Here is a 19,219-nt window from a genome sequence, read left to right as displayed (position 1 = left end):
ACTCATGGAAGACCAAGGGATGACATAAATACTGAAATCTGCCCAGAAATTGTGAGTGTGTTTGGATGAGGAGAAAAGGGTCTGGTCTAGGAAGATCAAAACTGGTCACATGCAGGCTTGACCTTGTATTCTGTAGACGGGACCACTGTGTGTTCCTGTCCTGCCCAAAAGGATGACCTAGTAAAACCCAAGGCTTCTACTCTAGGTAGAAGATATTTGGGCTTGAAGACACTGTTCCCAGGCTTTGTTGCTGCCTGGCTGGGGCTCCTGTCTAGGATACCTGACTTTGGAACCCTAGTGCCATATGGGACTTGGGAGATGCCCATGCGTCCTCTTCAGCTCTCCGCTCATGAGGTCATACACCCCCGGGGTCTTCTAATGAAGAGAAAGAATTTCTCCATTCAACTCCTCAGGAATGCAGGGAGGGCGTGAGGAGGCAGTGAAGAATGCCAGCAGTTATGACAGGTAGTGGCCAGGAAACTACGTGGTCTCTAGCAAGATGTATTTACTACACGTGAGTGTCATGGCTGGCCTGTCTGGGATAGACAGAGGTAGTAAAACAGCAGATAAGAGCTTGAGAGTGCTTTGGCTGTAGAGCCCTAACTCAGGAATTCTCAAGCTGAAGAGAACAGTGACCATGAAGGTGGGTCTCTTTTTTAGGGGAAAGGGAAAAGCGCTGAAATGGGATTTAGGCATTTTCAAGTTCTTCTAGGTGTTTCAGTATTTTATTTAGTACTTGACTCTCCTGGAATCTAAAAATAGCAACTTACTTTGGGAGGGGGTGTGTTCATTATTTTTTTTTGTTGAGGTAAAATCCACAAAACCTAGAATTTGTCATTTAACCATTTTAGAGCATACAGTTATGTGGCTTTTACTAAGTTGGAGTGTTGTGCAACCATCACCACCAACTAGTTCCAGAACGTTTTCACCAACCCAAAAGGAAACCCTCCCATCCCTACCCCCCACCAGGCCCTAGCAACCACTAATCGACTTTCCGTGTCTATGGACATTTCATATACATGCACACATACAATATCCTTTTGTGTCTGACTTCTTCCACTTAGCGTGTTTTCACGTTCATCCATGTTGTAGCGTGTATCAGTGCTTCATTGATTTTTGGAGCTGAATAATACTCCATTATATGGACACACCATATTTTGTTTATCCACTCATCTATTGATGGACATCTGTGTTTCTACCTTTTGGCTGTTGTGAATAGTGTTGCTGTGAACATTCGTGTACAGATTTGTGTACACCTGTCTACACTTCTTTGGGGTATAGACCAGAGCAGTGGAATTACTGATTCTATGTGTAACTATGAGGAACCACCAGCCTGCTTTCTCAGAGGCTGCACTGTTTTATGTGCCCACCGGCAATGGACGAGAGTTTTAGTTTCTTCATATCCTCACTAATGCTTCAGAGTTTTTTTATTTCAATGATAGCTTTTGTAGTGATGTCTCATTATGGTTCTGATTTGCATTTCCCAATAATGACTAATAATTTGGGTATCTTTTCATGTGCTTATTGGCCATCTGTGTATCTTCTTTGGAGGAATTTCTGTTCAAATACTTTGCCCATTTTTTTAAACTGGGTTGTTTGTCTTTTTGTTGTTGTTTCTAAGATTCTCGACATATTCTGGATACTAGACCCTTATTGGATATATGGTTTGCAGATATTTGTTTCCCATTCTTAGGTTTTTTGGTTTTTTTTTTTAAGATTTTATTTATTTATTTGACAGAGAGATAGAGTTAGCAAGAGCAGAAACACAAGCAGGGGGAGTGGGAGAGGGAGAAGCAGGCTTCCTGCTGAGCAGAGAGCCCAATGTGGGACTCGATCCCAGGACCCTGGGATCATGACCTGAGCTGAAGGCAGACGGTTAACGACTGAGCCACCCAGGCACCCCACTTAGGTTGTAGGTTGCCTTTTCACCTTTTTGATGGTACCCTTAATGCAAAAGTTTTAAATTTCTTTTTTCTTTTTTTTAAGTAAGCTCCATGCCCAGCGTGGAGCCCAACACGGGGCTTGAACTCACGACCCTGAGATCAAGGCCTGAGCTGAGATAAAAGTCAGATGCTTAACTACCTGAGCCACCCAGGCTCCCCAGAAGTTTTTAATTTTTATGGAGTCCAAGCTACGTACTTTTTCTTCTGTTGCGCTTTTGGTGTCATATCTAAGAAACCATTGCGAATCCAAGATCATGAAGATTTTCCCTTGTATTTTCTTCTGAGAGTTTTATGTCTTAGCTCTTACATTTAGGTCTTTGATCCATTTTGAGTTAGTATTTATGCGTGGTGTGAAGTAAGGCTCTGAATGTATTCTTTTGTAGGAAATCCAGTTGTCCCAGCACCATCTGTTGGAGAGACTGTTCTTTCCAAAGGCCTTGGAACCCTTGTTGAAAATCAGTAGGCCATAAGTAGATGGCTTCATTTCTGGACTTCCATTTCTTTTCCATTGACCTATCTGTCTGTCCTTAGGCCAGTGCCATACATTTTGATTATTGTAGCTTTGTAGTAAGTTTTGAAATGGGGAAATGACTTTGTTGTTCCAACTTTGTTGTGCTGGATTGTTTTGGCTATTCTGGATCCCTTGAAATGCCATATGCATTTTAGGATCAGCTTGTCACTTTTTGCCAGCACGCCAATGGGATTTTGATAGGGATTGCAGTGACTCTGTAGATCACTTGGGGAGAATTGCCATGTGAACAATATTAAGTCTTCCAAGTCCGTGAACACTGGATGTCTTCCATTTATTTAGGAATATACACATTTTGAACTAGCTAAAATAATAAACTTGGTCAGTGCAATTCTCAAGGCATGAGGTATCCTGTTAAACAAGCCTTGTTTCAGTATGCCTGAAAAACTTCCTAAAATGTTTAATCATTTTAACCCACCTTTTAAAATGCAGGTTATCAAGTACAGATGAACCCTTCTTGGGGGAGTTTTAAAAGCATTGGCTCTTCATGCATTCAGTAGCTGTGTGAGTCCCTACAATGGGCTAGTACTGTCCTGGACATCAGGGCACAGCAGAGAGCAAAACCAACAAGACCCTGCCCACATGGGGGCCAGGGGAAAGCCGGATGATAAACAAAATATACAGGATGGCAGGTAGTGACGAGTGTGTGGGAACAGTAATGAAGGCGACGGTGAGCCGTTGAGGATGCACTGTGATACCAAGTGGGGTCTTTAAGGAAGGCCTTGCTGAGAAGGCACCCTTTGACCAGTGCAGAGGCTCTCGTGTGTCTGAGGCCAGTGAGGTCACAGCTCAAGCGAGGGATGGGGAGAGTGTAGGACACAAGGCCACGGGGGTAAGGGGTGGGGGGCATCCAGTCTTGTAGGTCCTTTAAAACTGGAGTCTGACGGTGGCCACTGAGTCAGGGGCTGGCGGGTGCCCCGGAGGGCAGCCGAGCCAGGAGCATGGCCTGGCTTAGCACGCTAGAGCAGGTTCCAGCTGCTCTGTAGGGGGTAGAGAATGGGTGGGGGTCAGGCAAGGCAGAAACAGGGAGACCATTTAGGAGCTGTTGCTGTAACATAGGTGGGCCAGTGGAGAAGGGTTTGGATTTTGAATATACTTTGAAGGTATAAACAATTTGTTTATGGATCAAATTTGGGATGCAAGAGAAATAGAGGAGTCAAGTAGGACACACAGGTTTTCTCCCAGAAGCCACAAGGTGCAATGGGGAGGGAGCCTGGGGAGGACCCCGCTCCGTGGGGTAGGCAGGGAGCCCAGGGGTTCACTTTGGGACTGGCCAGTTTGAGGTGTCTGTTCGATGTTCCCATCTGATGTCTGTAGGCAGTTGGATATGAGTGATACTGAATAAAAGTTTAAAAAGACAACTTTTTGTTATAGTCGGTACCCAATTCTGTGTAATGGCACTACTGTGTTTTCTATGCTCAAGCTTTCTGTTTTGTGTTGCTGTGTATGATTAAGTGATGAACGAAAAAATTTGCAAGACATCAGTGGGCTGAGGTGACACTGTCCCTCTTTGCCTCAGCCCTGCCCCTGACAGCTGACATTCCGAGAGCATACCATGTGCTAAGGACTTGATGTGCATTATTTTATAATAACAGCGTATCTGGAGATTGGTCTCAGACTAAGCAACTTCTGCAAGATGAGAGCCAGCAAGTGCAGAGAGAGCTCAAACCTTGACTGCCTGGCTGCCAAGCCCACGCTCTTGAGCTTTTTTCATGTCACTATCTGTTGGCTCACATAAAGGGACAGGAATACACCTTTTTGATGTCAGGGGCACCGTCTTCACTATCCAAATGAAGCAGGTACAATGAATTACTAAGACTTATTTTACTGACGGAAGTTAACTAACTTGCCCGATGTCACTCGGCTGCTACGTGGTTGTTATGGGTTGAGTTGTGTCCTCCAAAAAAAATATATTGATGTCCTAACCCCCAGTGTCTCAGAGTGTGACCTTATTTGGAGACTGGGTCTTTACAGAGCTAATGGAGTTAAAGTGAAGTCATTAGGGTGGGCCTGATCCACTCTGACTGGAGTCCTTATAAAAAGGGGCAATTTGGACACAGACACAGACATGCATAGAGGGATGACGCCATGTGAAGAGGAAGGCAGAGATCTGGCTGATGCGATTATAAGGCTCAGAACGGGAGAGATTGCCGGCAAACTGCCAGAAGCAAGAAGAGCAGTCGGGAGTGTATTCTCCCTCGCGCCCCCAGAAGGAAGCAACCAGCTGACACCTTCATCTTGGACTTCCAGCCTCCAGAACTGAGAGACAATCTGTTTCTGTTGTTTAAGCCATCCAACGTGTGGTGCCATGTTACTGCAGCCCGGCAAACTGATACAGTGGTAGGACCAAGATATATTGAACACCTGGGTGCTGGGGATACGGCATTGAACACAAGTTCATAAGGCTTTGTTCGCAGAAGACGGACAATGAATAAATATGTGCTATCAGCTGCTGGATGCTAAGGAAAAATAAAGCAGGCAAGGGAGCCAGGGTAGGGAGGAAGGAAGGTTGGGTGTTAGATCAGACAGGAATGGCTCTGATAACATGACATTTGAGATTTGAGCAGAGGCCTGGATGCAGTGAGCGAGCTGGCGGGGAGACCATCTGGGGCGTGGGCCTGTGTCCAAGGTACAGTAGGGGGCGGGTGTGGCTGGAGTGGAGAGGTGATAGGAGCTGAGGGAGGAGAGGTAGCCAGGGCAGATCACACGGTCTTTTGTTCCACAAGGGAGGAAGAACCACTGAGCAAGGTGCCCGCTGGCTTCGTTACCTGCTGGAAGCATCCCTCTGGCTGATGCGTGGGCAGTGAGCCTGAGCGTGGGAGCCTGCTGCGGTGGCTGTGGGTAGCTTTTGCAGCTAGATCAGAGGTACTGGGGCAGAGGATTTGGGAAGGTGCTGGATGGAGCAAGTCCCAGTCAGTGTCGGCATTCACTTAACTCCTGGGAGACTCACAACTTCTGCATTCGGGGAACCTGATGAGAGTTTATGTGAATAAGGAGGTTAAGGCTTTGGCAATGGTCAGATTGCTTGGACTCATACATGTACACAGAAATTCAGGGAGTAAATTAGTAACGAATTAGTAAAAGATCTTTATAATGCGAACAGAAACACTATTGTAGGTTAATAATAAGGTTAAGTCAAGATGCTTTTTAATTAAGGTGGGTGATTGTTGGTTATAAAACATTAACCATAGACAAGAACGAAAGGCTCACCTAGCTCAACTCTTGGATGAGAAAACTGGGCCCCAAGAGGTCTTGGTTTGTTAGACTATGAGCTCTAATTATATCAGTTTTTAAACTTCTGGTATCATTTTCTGAATTTCATGTATTAGAGAAAAGTTTACCTTTTATGGCTTTCAGGTATAGCAACATGAATAGGGTAATTTTTGCTTGTTTATCTGAGACTTCAAGCCATCATCTTTCACTGATTATTTTTAGACAAATTTTAATTAACAAGTACAAATTGAGCCCTGGCAAACCCAACCCCTTGCCAAGCCTGGGTTACAACTTTGATTATGGAAACGGAGGGTAGTAGAAATGAATAAACTCTGTGCATTTAAAAACTTTATGGGGCACCTGGATGGCTCAGTCGTTAAAACATCCGCCTTTGGCTCAGGTCATGGTCCCGGGGTCCTGAGATCAAGCCCCGTATTGGGCTCCCTGCTCAGTGGGGCGCCTGCTTCTCCCTCTCCCTCTGCTCCCCCCACACTTGTGCTTTCTCTCTGTCAAATAAAAAAAGATTTTATTTATTTATTTGACAGAGAGAGAGCGAGAGAGGGAACACAAGCAGGGGGAGTGGGAGAGGGAGAAGCAGGCTTCCCATGGAGCAGGAAGCCTGATGCAGGGCTCAATCCCAGGACCCGGGGATTATGACCTGAGCCGAAGGCAGATGCTTAACGACTGAGCCACCCAGGCGCCCCTAAATAAATAAAATCTTTAAAAAAACAAAAAACCTGATCTTTGAAACTCCTTTTTAAAAAACGTCATAATGGTCCTTAACGAAGCACCTTTTTTTTTAATGCTTTTTTTCAGCACCCTACTGTTTCATGAAATGGCCAGAAAGCAGGTGACATGAATAGCAAGAGAAATAGGAGGTGCTGGATATTGTTAGTTTCAGCTTCTCAAGTCTTAGCGCTTAAGGACAGCACCTCCTTGTTAACGCAGAGCCTCCTTGTGGCATTTCAGACTTAGCGCTGCATTATTTCCAGAAGAATGTGGGCTGGAGATGGGAGACCAGGTGAACTGTTCTGGTCTACAGCTGAACTGATCAGCTTCGGGACCTCTCTACCTGGAAACTCCATGAGTCTGAGCTGGATTCTGATTCTTACCCTAACCCTAATCAACTACTTTTCTCTGTTAGATAGTATTAGTTCAGATAAAGCTTCTTTAGTCTGAGTTCCATATTAGTCAGCTAAGCTGTCATAGCAAAATCCCACATACTCGGCGACTTAACAGAAATTACCTTTTGCACAGTTCTGGAGGCTGGAAGTCCGAGATCAAGGTGCCAGCAGATTTGGTTTCTTCTGAGGCCTCTCTCCTTGTCTTGTAAGTGGCCACCTTCTCCCTGTGGCCTCATGTGGTCTCTCCACTGTGCGTGTCTAGGTCTTAGTCTCCTCTTACAAGGACGTCAGTCATATTGGACATCACCTGGACAGTGACATTTTACCTTAATTGCCTTTCCAAAGGCCCTGTCTCCAGATAGTCACATTGTAAGGTACTGGGGGTGAGGGTTTCAACATAGGAATTTGGGGGACACCATTTAGCCTGTAACAGGGTCTGACAATGAAGTGCAGCTTGTCTCTCCATATACCAGTTTTTTCAAAAAGCTTCTTTCTGATGGAATCCCAGATGGTTTTCCATCACACCCCTTATGGAACATTAGAGCGTTACTTCTTTGATCTTATTTTTACTGCCCTGCGACATCGTGAAGAACTTCACTTCTGGCACGTGTGGTGATTGGATGTGTGCCAAGAACTTCCCGACTGTCTCAGTCTGTGTGGACTGTAACAGAACACCTGAGACCGGATTCGGAATAGCATGCCTTCCTCTCTCACGGTTCTGGAGGCTGGGGTTCAAGATCAGGGCACTGGCAGAGTCAGGGTCTGGTGCGGGCTGCTTCCTGGTTCACAGATAGTTGTTCCATTGTGTCCTCACATGGCGGAGGGGCCAGGGAGCGCTGTGAGGTCCCTTTTATAAGGGCACTAATCCCAATCATGAGGGCCCCACCTTCATGACTTAGTTGTCCCCCCAACCCCTCCCCCCCCGGTGCTGTCATACTGCAGGACGCAAACATTCAGACCATAACACCGATGATTCGTGTCTCATCTGACTTCACCTCATAAGCTCTGCACCAGCTTTCTCGTAGGGGCTTTGTTGTGGGGTATCTTTTGGGGGGGGTGTTGTCCTTCCGGTTGGCCTTTCCCATGTATCTCCTTATGTCCTCCTCCCCAGCCTCTTTCTCTTTCCTGTGAGATGAGATTTATTTTTTTATTTTTATTTTTTTAAGATTTTACTTATTTATTTGCCAGAGAGAGAGAGCAAGAGAGCACAAGCAGGGGGAGCGGCAGGCAGAGGGAGAGGGGGAAGCAGGTTCCCCGCAGAGCAGGGAGCCCGATGCGGGGCTCCATCCCAGGACCTGGGGATCATGACCTGAGCCGAAGGCAGACACTTCACCAACCGAGCCACCCAGGCATCTCGTGAGATGTGATTGAAATCACTGCTCCTGATCCCCCTGGACCAGACTCTGTCTAGCCAGTGACCTGGGGCAGGACCTGAGCCCCTCCCAGCCTTCACTGCTGATGAATTGCGGCGCTGAGCCTGTGACGCCTGGTTCCTTGTCATCTCACTGTGAGGGGCCATTTTTTTTTCAAAGATTTTTATTTATTTTTATTTGACACAGAGACAGAGATAGAGAGCATAAGCAGGGGGAGCAGCAGGCAGGCAGAGGGAGAGGGAGAAGCAGGCTTCCCGCTGAGCAGGGAGCCTGATGCGGGGCTCGATCCCAGGACCCTGGGATCATGACCTGAGCTGAAGGCAGCTGTGTAACCGACTGAGCCACCAGGCGCCCCAGAGGGGCCGTTTTGTTAGAGGGTGATACCTCAGTTTGGGGCAGTTGTCTCAGTTGTTTCCCAGAGATCTGCTGCTGCCACCTATGGCAGTGACCCCAGGGGTAGAAGCGTTCAGGTAAGCGTGGTGTTAGGGTCATTCTAGAAAGATGTGGCCTGAATGCCTTCTGGGAAGAGACCAAATTGGAAGGTTGTCTGTGGCAATTACTGATTCTTCACGTGTCAGCAAAGTAGAACTGTTTCTTTGAAGGATGGTGGTAAACAGCAGGCCTGTTTGCTTCTGGCAGTGTGCTGATGTCCTTGGCACCAGAAGTTAGAAGACGTAGCTAATAGAAAGTCCGGTGGAACTCCCCACTCTACTGTGGCAGAGGCTGCCAAGTCCCCTGCTGCTGTTCTCTCCTCCTCCTCTTGGTAGGTGACGCGTCGGGGCTCACGTGGCATTATTGCTCCGTACCCTGTCCCATGTTCTCCAGAAGGAGCTGAGAAATCGGCAAGGGGGTCGCTGATTCGGGCTTGTGGGAGCTGCCTCACTGTGAGGCTGACACGGTCCTTTTGGAAAGAACATTTCTCTGCTGAAATCAGGAGACTGATACACTTTCAGTAATTTATAGCTAGGTAGTGTATATATTTTGCATGTCAATAGAGGATATTTTTGCTGTTCTTTGAGATCTGCTGGAGGGGTGGAAATAGTCCAGCTCTGGGCAGGTGAATTGTTCCCCCAGTAAGCTAATAGCAAAAGCACATCTGGGGGCAGAAAAAGCTCATCTAGCAGAATTGAGTTTATGGATAAGGAAAGAGCTTGTTGTCTGCTTAACGTTTTATAAATTCTGTCAAGAAAGTTATGAAACTAGAAATTTCACGTCAGGCCGTGGTAAGGAAGGTGCTATGGACTGAATTATGTCTCCCCTATCCCCACCAAACTCGTGTGTTGGAGGCCTAAGCCTCAGTGTGACTGTATCTGGAGATACATCTTCAGGAAGTAATTAAGATTAAATGAGGTCATTCATTAGGGTGGGGCCCTAATCCAATAGGTTAGTGGCCTTATAAAAAGAGGGAGAGAACAAGAGATGTCTCTCCTCCATGTGGTGAGCACACAGCGAGAAGGTGGCGGGAGAACCGAGTTAGCACCTTGATCTTGGACTTCTAGCTTCCAGAGCTGTAAGAAGTAAGTTTCTGTTGTTTGAGCCACCTAGTCTGTGATATTTTGTTACAACAGCTCAAGCAAACTAATACAGAAGGCATTAAGTTAAACTTGGCTATTTTTCAAAAAGGACAGCTGATTGAACGTGAATGCCTGTGTTCAGGCTTGTATGTGAGCCAAATACAGGCATTCCCATTTATTTATCTTTTTTTAAATGGTCTTTTCCTTTTTCCTTTTCTTTTATTTTCCGGCTTTGCTGACATGCAATAAACTACATATACTTGAAGTATATAATTTGATGAGTTTTGACATGTGTATATCCCTTGAAGATAAGGGGCATGTATCTATCACCCCCAGAAGTTTCCTCCCCTCCTTGCCTCCCCCCGTCCCTCTCTGCCCCCATCTCCAGGCAGCCGCTGATCTGCTAGTTTGCATTTTCTAAAATTTTATATAAACAGAATCATACAGTATGTACCCTTTACTCCCTGGTCTGGTGTCTTTCACTTGGCAAAACCAGTTTGAGAGTCAGCCAGGTGATTGTGTAGATTGACAGTTCATTCCTTTTTACTGCTGAGTAGGATGCCGTGGATGTATACCACTTATTTGTCCATTTCCCTATTAATGGACATTTTGGATTACTTCCAGTAGATACATATTTAACTTTTTAAAAAACTGGCAAATCGTTTTCCAAAGTGGTTGTATCATTTTATAACCCTCCAGCAGTGTACAGGAACTCCAGTTATTCCATATTCTTGCCAGTGCTCAGCATGGCCAGTCTTTATTTTAGCCATTTTAGTGGGAGTGTAGTAGTAGCTCCTTGTGGCTTTTGCATTTCTCATTTAAATGACCACCAGTTAGAGGGGCGCCTGGGTGGCTCAGTCGGTTAAGCATCTGCCTTCGGCTCAGGTCATGATCCCAGGGTCCTGGGGTTGAGCCCCATGTCGGGCTCCCTGCTCAGTGGGGAGCCTGCTTCTCCCTCTCCCCCCAGCTCCTGCACTCTTCTCGCTCTCTGTCTCTCAAATAAATAAAATCTTAAAAAAATAAAAATAAATGACTGCCAATTAGAGAGTTAGTACATGATCACTGTAAATTTGTGTTAATCTTATAGAAATACAATACAAAGATAACCATAAGAATCTACACTACTTTATTGTATGGAATAGGAACAAAGCGAATGTGGCCACCCTCAGTAGGCGAGCGGCAGTAGGAGAAGTCCTGCCACCCCAGTGTGATGACCTATGCAACCATCCAAAGTGAGGTAGCTCTGTCGACACCCCTGTGAAAGAGGCTCATGATAAAACAGGGGCAAAAAAGGCTAGTTGAACAGTCATATATACCTCTAGTCTTGGATGTGGGGGAGAGAAAATGGGGGGCGGGGTTGTACGGAAGGGGGCGAGGTCTGGAAGCCATTACTGCTGGACTTGTTTCCGGATTTTCCTGATTCTAAATGAAGCTCTCGTGAACATCTTCGTGCGCATGGCTGATGTTGCCAATGCACATCACCAGAGGTGGAGAGGCTGTGTCCGTGGGCATAGAGCTAACCCCTTGGTCACACGAGTTTGCGATCCGCTGGTCGGTCTGCACTGACGTCACGGCCCTTACACAGCTGCGCTTCAGAGTGTGTCTGTCCCCAGGACTGGGTTCTCTACACTGACCTAACCCTCCTCTGTTTCAGAGTCTTTCTACTGGTGCCAGGCTGTTTTCCTCCAATGAACTTTAGAATCATTTGTGAAGTTACATCTTGGGGGGGAGGGTGCGGTTGATTGGCGTGGGGTAACAAGGACAGCATGTTTGGGGAAGAAGAGACACATCTGTGCACAGTTGGCCCTCCCACATGGAAATGTGGTCCTTCTCTTCATTGGGGAAAAGGTATTCACTTTTGTCCCAAAGAATTGGGTCATTTTTCTTACGTAAGTCCTTCCTGTTTTCTAAATACATTAGATATTCTGTGCATGTATTTTGCTGCTGTGAATGGGTTTATTTCCCACTCTATGTTTTAACTGGTTGTTGGTGTGTACAAAACGATTAACTTACAGAGTTTAGAAACTGGCCATCTTTGTGAATTTATTTCTAAGTTTTTTTTTCAGCTAATGGTTTTGAGTTCTGTGGCTAGACAGGCGTACATATCATCAACCAATACTGAATTTGTTGTGTTTTTTTTTTCCTGGTATTTTGCTAGCATTTTCTGGAACAGTGTTCATTAGTGATGATACTTGCAGTGTATTAGTTACAGTAATGTCAGCTGCTGTAACAAAGCCATCCAAAAACCCAGGGCCACCAGTAAGATAGAAGTTTCTCTCTCCTCTGTCAGTTCAGCATGGTGTTCCAGATTGGGCAGCTCTCTTCCCCATGGTTATTCTAGAGACTCAAGCCTGGGACTCTGCCATTTTTAACACATGGCTTCTAGAGTTGCTCTGTTTGCTGCCCATATAGGAGCATGCATAGATCTTAATGGCACACATTCCCTCCACTCATATCTTCAAGGGGGAAAAATATTCTCTGGTGGAGCAACCAGGGCCCGGCTACCACTTTTACCACAGAAGCAGGGAGCATGATTCGGATGGACGTTGCAGTCCCTGCCCCCACGTGGTGCGCACTGATTTTGATGGGGGCACCTCCTGTCTCACGATTATCTCAGACCTGCAGGCCCATCAGATTGCGGTCCCCTGAAACATCAGTTTAGTCTTTATTTACTAACTTAAATGCTTATCTTTATATGGCCAGAAAGTATGCCATTTCATTACCTGATCGGTTGGTAAAGTGTTGAATTGCTTTTCTCAAAGCCACACAGTTCTGCCTTAACATTTTATTCATGTGTTTTTGGTGATGATGGTACTCAAACTGATTCTCCCAATGCCTGAGATCGGCCTCGGAAGCAAATCTGCTGCAAAGTACGATAATTCAGATGTTGTGGAGTGAAGGAAGGAAAGAGCTCTCGGGTTCACGTTCAGGCTCACCACTTCTTCTGAGGTTGAGATGCATGTGCTGGTTGTCTACCCCGCTGTTCACCCTCCGCCTTCTCAGTTATGTCTAGGGGTCAGGTGGCGAAGCGCTGCAGGGTGGGAGCACCCATCTCCCAGCCTCAGCAGTCAGTGTTACTGTTATAGGACTTCTTCCTAGTAATTCCGTTTTCCTTGGCAGAGATTGATTCAGACATGAGCATGTGACCTTCCCTGACCTATGAGTTGTGGCCAGCTGGCTTCTGGAAAGGGTTTCCTCTAATACAGAGGGATAGGAAAGGAACAAACACTTAACTTTTTTTGTTCCTTTCTTTAATTGTGGGAGAATGTAATGCCTGATGTGCGGCAGACATCTGAGGCCACAGCAGGGCAAGGCCAAGGATAAGTCAACTCACCATGAGGAGCATGTAAGCACGAAAAGGCTTGTCCTTTTAGGATGTTACTGAGCCCTTGCATTAGCCAAATATAGGAATGTGCTCCCCCAGACCAGTTGCTTGGCCTTGGCACCGTTGACCTTCCGTGATGGGGCAGGGAGTGCTGTCCTCTGCATTCTAGGACGTTCATCAGCATCTTGGCCTTTGTTCACCAGATGCCAACCCCCATTGTAGCAGCCAGAAATGCCTCCAGACATTGTCCAATGTCCCTCAGGGGCAGAACTACCCCAGTTTGAAAACCACTGCTCTAGACTTTTGGTTGTGAGGTGATACATTTCTTCATTTCGATTTTGTATAGTTGGATGAGCTATGCTTTACAGCCCAATGCTGGGTAAATGACTCCACAATATCAGACCATCCTTAACCCACGGGAACCCGTTTCCTCTGTGGGCAGAAGCAGGCATACTTGTTTCTCAACAGTAAAGGTGTTTGTCCTTAAAAGATATAGCATGTGCCATGCTGATTGGCACCCTAACCATCTGCATTGGCGTGGTTCTGGCTGGAATCAAGACATGTACAGAGAAACTGCGGAGGATTTTGTCTCCCCGCCCTGGTTTCATCCTCACTGCACAAGCCCTGTTGTGTTTCTGAGGAGGTAATGTTCCTTCAGTGCCTGCTTTATGCCTCCCTTGTGTTCAGCGTCTTGGTTCTGGGTGGCCCGGGCAGTTTTACAGTGGTTGGGTTCTGGAGAGCGGAGCCAGCTTGGGCTTGAAGGGATCTGGAGAGAGCCCCTTTCATGCCTCAGTCACCATTCCCGGGTGCTTTGTTAGCAGCCTTCTTCCTCCCATCATTGTTCTTTAACTGCCCCCTGCTTCTATGCAGATAGCTTATCTCCGGGACCCAGAGGATTCAGATCAGAGTGAACAGGCAGAGCAGCGTTGAAGTGTGTTCTTCACCTCCCACTACAACTCTGAATTAGTTCCTTGCTGCATGTGCAGGTCACATGATCCCAGCTCCCAGTGTGGTGCCTGAGGCTCCGTACTGGCAGAACCAGAGCACTCAGGGAGGATGCATCCCAAGCTCCACACAGCCATTCTGAATCCACTTTGCTACAGCACCAAGGATTGGAAAGTGTGGCTCCGGAGATCTCAAGAAATCTGCTCTCTACAGGAGATAACATCTCGTCTTATTTGAGTGTGCCAATTCTGTTCTTCTGGGTGTGAATTTTAAAGAATATTGAGTTCTACCAGTAGAACTTTTGGGACTGAAGCCTGTTTGGGATTTGTAATGAGACTCTTTCCCCAAGATATTCTTGCTGCTTTTCTGGCTCTGACTAACAAGTTGGTTTCCATATAATAGGCTTTTGGTTTGTTTGTTAAATATATCATTTGTATGTGGGTTAAAATACATTTAAACAGCAGAAAAGAAGGTGAGTCCAGACAGCAAGTCATTTAGTATCTTAAGATATGCTCACTTTTATGAGATCTTCTGGTTTGCGGTTATAAATTCTTAAGTATTTTAGTGTTCTCTGCATCACATATGTGTCAGTGTTTAGTCCTGAAGGGCATGTTTGCCCCACATGTTCATTTCCTTTAATGTGGTTCACTATCGAACTCTGCTGCCTTGACCTCCTCCCGCCCTTGTCCATCATTCCAGCCTCTTGGCTCATAGCCCCCACAATAGAATGATTCCCTTTAGTGAGCCCCTGTTACGAGCTTGTCACTCATCGTTTCTCAGACCTATAATCCTCTGCAGTTGGTGCTGTTCAACCCCTTTTACTGGTGAGGACACCGCGGGAAGCTCAGGCTTGCTTGAGGCTTCCTCGTTCAGCGTACAGTGTCCAGCTCAGCCTGCGCGGCTGCAGAGCCCACGTACAGGTGCATGGCCGGGAGTGCGGGCTCAGGACCCGCAGTGCACTGCGAAAAGGCTAAGGTGCAAGTCTGGGAACATGGAGGGCATTACAGCTAGCCATCTAAGGTTTCTGTGTGGGAAGACAGGGAAGACTGCTATTAGTGGTGAGAGGGAGTGGTTTCTACAAAAATGTTGTAATAAACTCACAAGGGGAAAAATAAAGAGCAGTATTTGGGCATGTGTATTGCAGCTTGCCTTCTGTGAGGTAGCAATGCGATGTTGTGGTTTGTTTGGGGTTTGTTTGGGGTTTTTTGTTTTTAGGAGAGAGGGAAGGGGCAAGGGGAGAGAGAGAGAGAGAGGAGAATCCAAGCAGACTCCACACCCAGTGTGGACCCCAGCGCAGGGCTTGTTCCCACAACCCTGAGATCATGACCTGAGCCAAAATCAAGAGTCAGACGCTTAACCGGTTGAGTCACCCAGGTGCCCTGTCATGTTTTTTTTTTAAAGATTTTCTTTATTTAATTAAGAGAGAGACACACACACACACAGCAAGAGAGGGAACACAAGCAGGGGGAGTGGGAGAGGGAGAAGCAGGCTCTCCACTGAGCAGGGAGCCCGATGTGGGGCTCGATCCCAGGACCCTGGGATCATGACCCGAGCCGAAGGCAGTCTCTTAACAACTGAGCCACCCAGGCGCCCCACCCTGTCATGTTTTAAGAAGGAGTTTTCTGACCCAGTGTAGAGATTCCCAAGTCCTCTCAACCGAGAGCCTGGACCTGGTATTCGTGTCACAGGGGTACAGATGCGTGCATTCCTTGTGAATCCGATGCCCTGGGGAAATGGGAATGGCATGAACACCCGGGATGTTTCGGCTCCTTTTGAGCCTCACCTGCCCGACCAGGTCCCTGTGCTCAGGGAACCTGTGCTGGGCTAGGCAGCGGAGGAAGGGTGGCGCCCGACTGGGCCCCAGGTCGGCGCGTTCCGAGACTGTGCTTTCCGTGACACTTCCCCTGCCTCGCTTTGTCATGAGTTAGACCAGCAGCATGTTCTCCCCACAGCAGAGCCACCTCTGGGTCAGCTGAGAAAAAGGAGTTTCACAGACTGCAGCTCGGAGGCGTCGTCGGCCCAGGGCTTGCGGTATCAGGCCGTCGTGCCCGTGGACGTGTCGTCGGTGGCCACCGGCCGTGGGTCGGCCTGCTGTCCCCGCCCTGGCCTGGGGTAGCCACCGCCTTCACCTCTGGGCCGCGCTTGTAAAGCCTCCCGTGGTGTGTGTGCTCAGCTGTCGGTGGGGCTCCTAGCAGGCAGCGCGATGAGAAAGTGTAAGTTAGTATTAGCTCCGGCAGTAAGACAGAGCCAATTCAAAAGGAATAAAAATAATTGTAAGACATTTTTAAAAGCAAAACATGTATTCTGATGTGTCTCTACCTCATGTGGAAGGTCGGGTGAAGCAGAGAATGCTGTGCCCTGCTAGCAGCTTTCCTGCAAGCCGAGGTCGTGGTTGGGTGGGGGGGGTGGGGGGGAGGTGGGTGTTGGAAGGCAAGCGGTGACGACTCAGCCGGGGCACGGCTCGACAGGTTTGCCCTCAGCGGGCTGCGGATGCGACAGCGCCACACAGCCATGTGTCAGTCCGGGACCTTCTCAAGAAGCAAGCGCTCATTTCCAGGGAGGATGTACGGGTGTCACTGCCCCAGTTAAACAGAAGCGGACTTCATGGGTCCTCTGTGAAATCCCCACTGCCTGTCCTGCCTGTTAGGGCCCTGTTGCTGCTCCTGTCTCTTGCCGTCCCCGCCCTCCCAAGCTGGCACGGGGGCCAAGTCACTGCCATTTCAGGGGGACATGACGCTCTTCACCATCTCCGCCTGCAGGACTTGGCCTACTTTCATGTGGGAAGTCCTGGCCAGTTGGTTATTAGTGTCTGTCCTGTTTTCCTTCTGTCTGAAGGGCACCATTGGTGGTCCTTGGCAGGGATTTAATGAGTGTTCAAGCTTGTGCCTCCTGGCCAGCCTTACTCATGGTACAGCTTCGGTTTTGGGCATGAAATGAACAGCCTTTTAAAGATGACCAACTTCCAGAAGGAAAACCTGCTGGTATTTTACCATTTGCTTGATGCGAGCCCTGCTTTTAAATTGGCTTGCTTGTGTGTTTCTTTATAGACGAGCATCTGGCATTCCAAAGTCAGTCTTATCACCGCAAAGAGCAGGTCTGGGCGATCTCTTCTGGGAACTTCTGAAAATCAAACGTAACTCACCCCCTTCCCACATTGTTTAATTTCTCCTTAAAAATTTTTCAATTGTGATAAGATATACTTAACATACAATTTAGTCTTAACCATTTTTTAAGTGTATTGAAGTACTTTCTGAGTCCGTGGTCTGCCTTTTTGAAATTTTTAACCGTTTCTTACACAGACCCAGTCTACATCGTGCTGAGTCCTGCCAGATAGCATGATGTCAAAGTAAAAGTGCAGTGCAGACATTCTCATGGGTGAAGCAAGGCGAGATACCTCCTGGTCTCTATTAACGAAGCTTGGATGTGGTTCCAACCTTCCTTTCTCAAACTTATGTTTTATAAATTTTTTTATTATTTTAAGGTCAGCCTGCCGAGCCAATGCAGACAGTGAGGTCCAAACTATTACATCTTGATTATAGCTCAAGGAATGCTTTTAAAATACTGTCATTCTTGAGGAAAATAAGGAAGGAAGGTTTATTTCTGGTTTAATCGTAGCTTTTCCTTTCTGTTTAGCACTTAGCAGTTGGGTGACACACAGCATTCATTTCTTTTTTCTTTTTGGGTGATAAAATATACATAAAATTTACCATTTTAACTGTTTACGAGTGTACTGTTCCGTGGCATTCAGTATGTTTACATTGTTGTACAACCAGCACCACCATCCAAAACTGAGACCATTCCCATTAAACGCAGGCTGCCCTCCCCCTCCCCCAGCCCCGGTCCCCTCCCCCATTCACTTTCTGTGTCTGTCACTTGGACGACTCTAGGGACCTCGTGTAAGTGGAATCGTACAGCGTGTGTTCTTTTACGTCTGGCTTATTGCATTGAGTGCAGTGTCTTCGGGGTTCATCCATGTGGTAGCGTGCCTCAGGATTTCCTTCCTTGTTAAGGCTGAGTAACAGTCCACTGTATGTATAGACCACATTTTATTGATCCATTCTTAACATTTGGGTTGTTTTCACCTTTTGGCTATTGTGAATAGCGCTGCAGTGAACATGGGTGTGCAAATACCTGTTTGAGTCCTTGCTCTCAGTTCTTCTGCACATGTGCTCAGAAGTGGAATTGTTGGATCATACAGTAATTTGGTAAACGTCAAATATTTAATCTTTTTTTAAACAATTTTGTTTTTTATAAATAATTTTTTATTATTATGTTAATCACCATACATTACATCATTAGTTTTTGATGTAGTGTTCCATGATTCATTGTTTGTGCATAACACCCAGTGCTCCACGCAGATTGTGCCCTCTTTAATACCCATCACCAGGCTAACCCATCCCCCCGCCCCAGAACCCTCAGTTTGTTTTTCAGAGTCCATCGTCTCTAATGGTCCGTCTCCCCCTCCGATTTACTCCCCTTCATTCTTTCCCTCCTGCTATCTTCTTCTTTTTTTTTTCTTAACATATATTGCATTATTTGTTTCAGAAGTACAGATCCGTGATTCATCAGTCTTGTACAATTCACAGTGCTCACCATAGCCCATACCCTCCCCAATGTCTATCACCCAGCCACCCCATCCCTCCCACCCCCCACCACTCCAGCAACCCTCAGTTTGTTTCCTGAGATTAAGAATTCCTCATATCAGTGAGGTCATATGATACATGTCTTTCTCTGATTGACTTATTTCACTCAGCATAACACCCTCCAGTTCTATCCACATCGTTGCAAATGGCAAGATCTCATTCCTTTTGATGGCTGCATAATATTCCATTGTGTATATATACCACATCTTCTTTATCCATTCATCTATCGATGGACATCTTGGCTCTTTCCACAGTTTGGCTATTGTGGACATTGCTGCCATAAACATTGGGGTGCACGTACCCCTTCGGATCCCTACATTTGTATCTTTGGGGTCACTACCCAGTAGTGCAATTGCCAGATCGTATGGTAGCTCTATTTTCAACTGTTTGAGGAACCTCCATACTGTTTTCCAGAGGGGTTACACCAGCTTGCATTCCCACCAACAGTGTAGGAGGGTTCCCCTTTCTCCACATCTCCGCCAACATCTGTCGTTTCCTGACTTGTTAATTTTAGCCATTCTGACGGGTGTGCGGTGGTATCTCATTGAGGTTTTGATTTGGATTTCCCTGATGCCGAGCGATGTTGAGCACTTTTTCATGTGTCTGTTGG

General features: G+C 46.8%; 1 protein-coding gene across 3 annotated transcripts in view; it reads left to right on the top strand.

Annotated features, from left to right (window-relative positions):
* DOP1B (DOP1 leucine zipper like protein B) overlaps positions 1-19,219 on the top strand; it is a 112,896-nt gene that overhangs the window by 7,369 nt on the left and 86,308 nt on the right. The window lies entirely within an intron of this gene.

Source organism: Eumetopias jubatus, unplaced genomic scaffold (genome assembly GCF_037043125.1).
Source record: "Eumetopias jubatus isolate StellerSeaLion01/CBP00866 unplaced genomic scaffold, mEumJub1_p1.0 scaffold_1, whole genome shotgun sequence".
In the NCBI taxonomy this organism is placed as follows: domain Eukaryota; kingdom Metazoa; phylum Chordata; class Mammalia; order Carnivora; family Otariidae; genus Eumetopias; species Eumetopias jubatus.
This window is presented reverse-complemented; position numbering and strand designations above follow the sequence as displayed.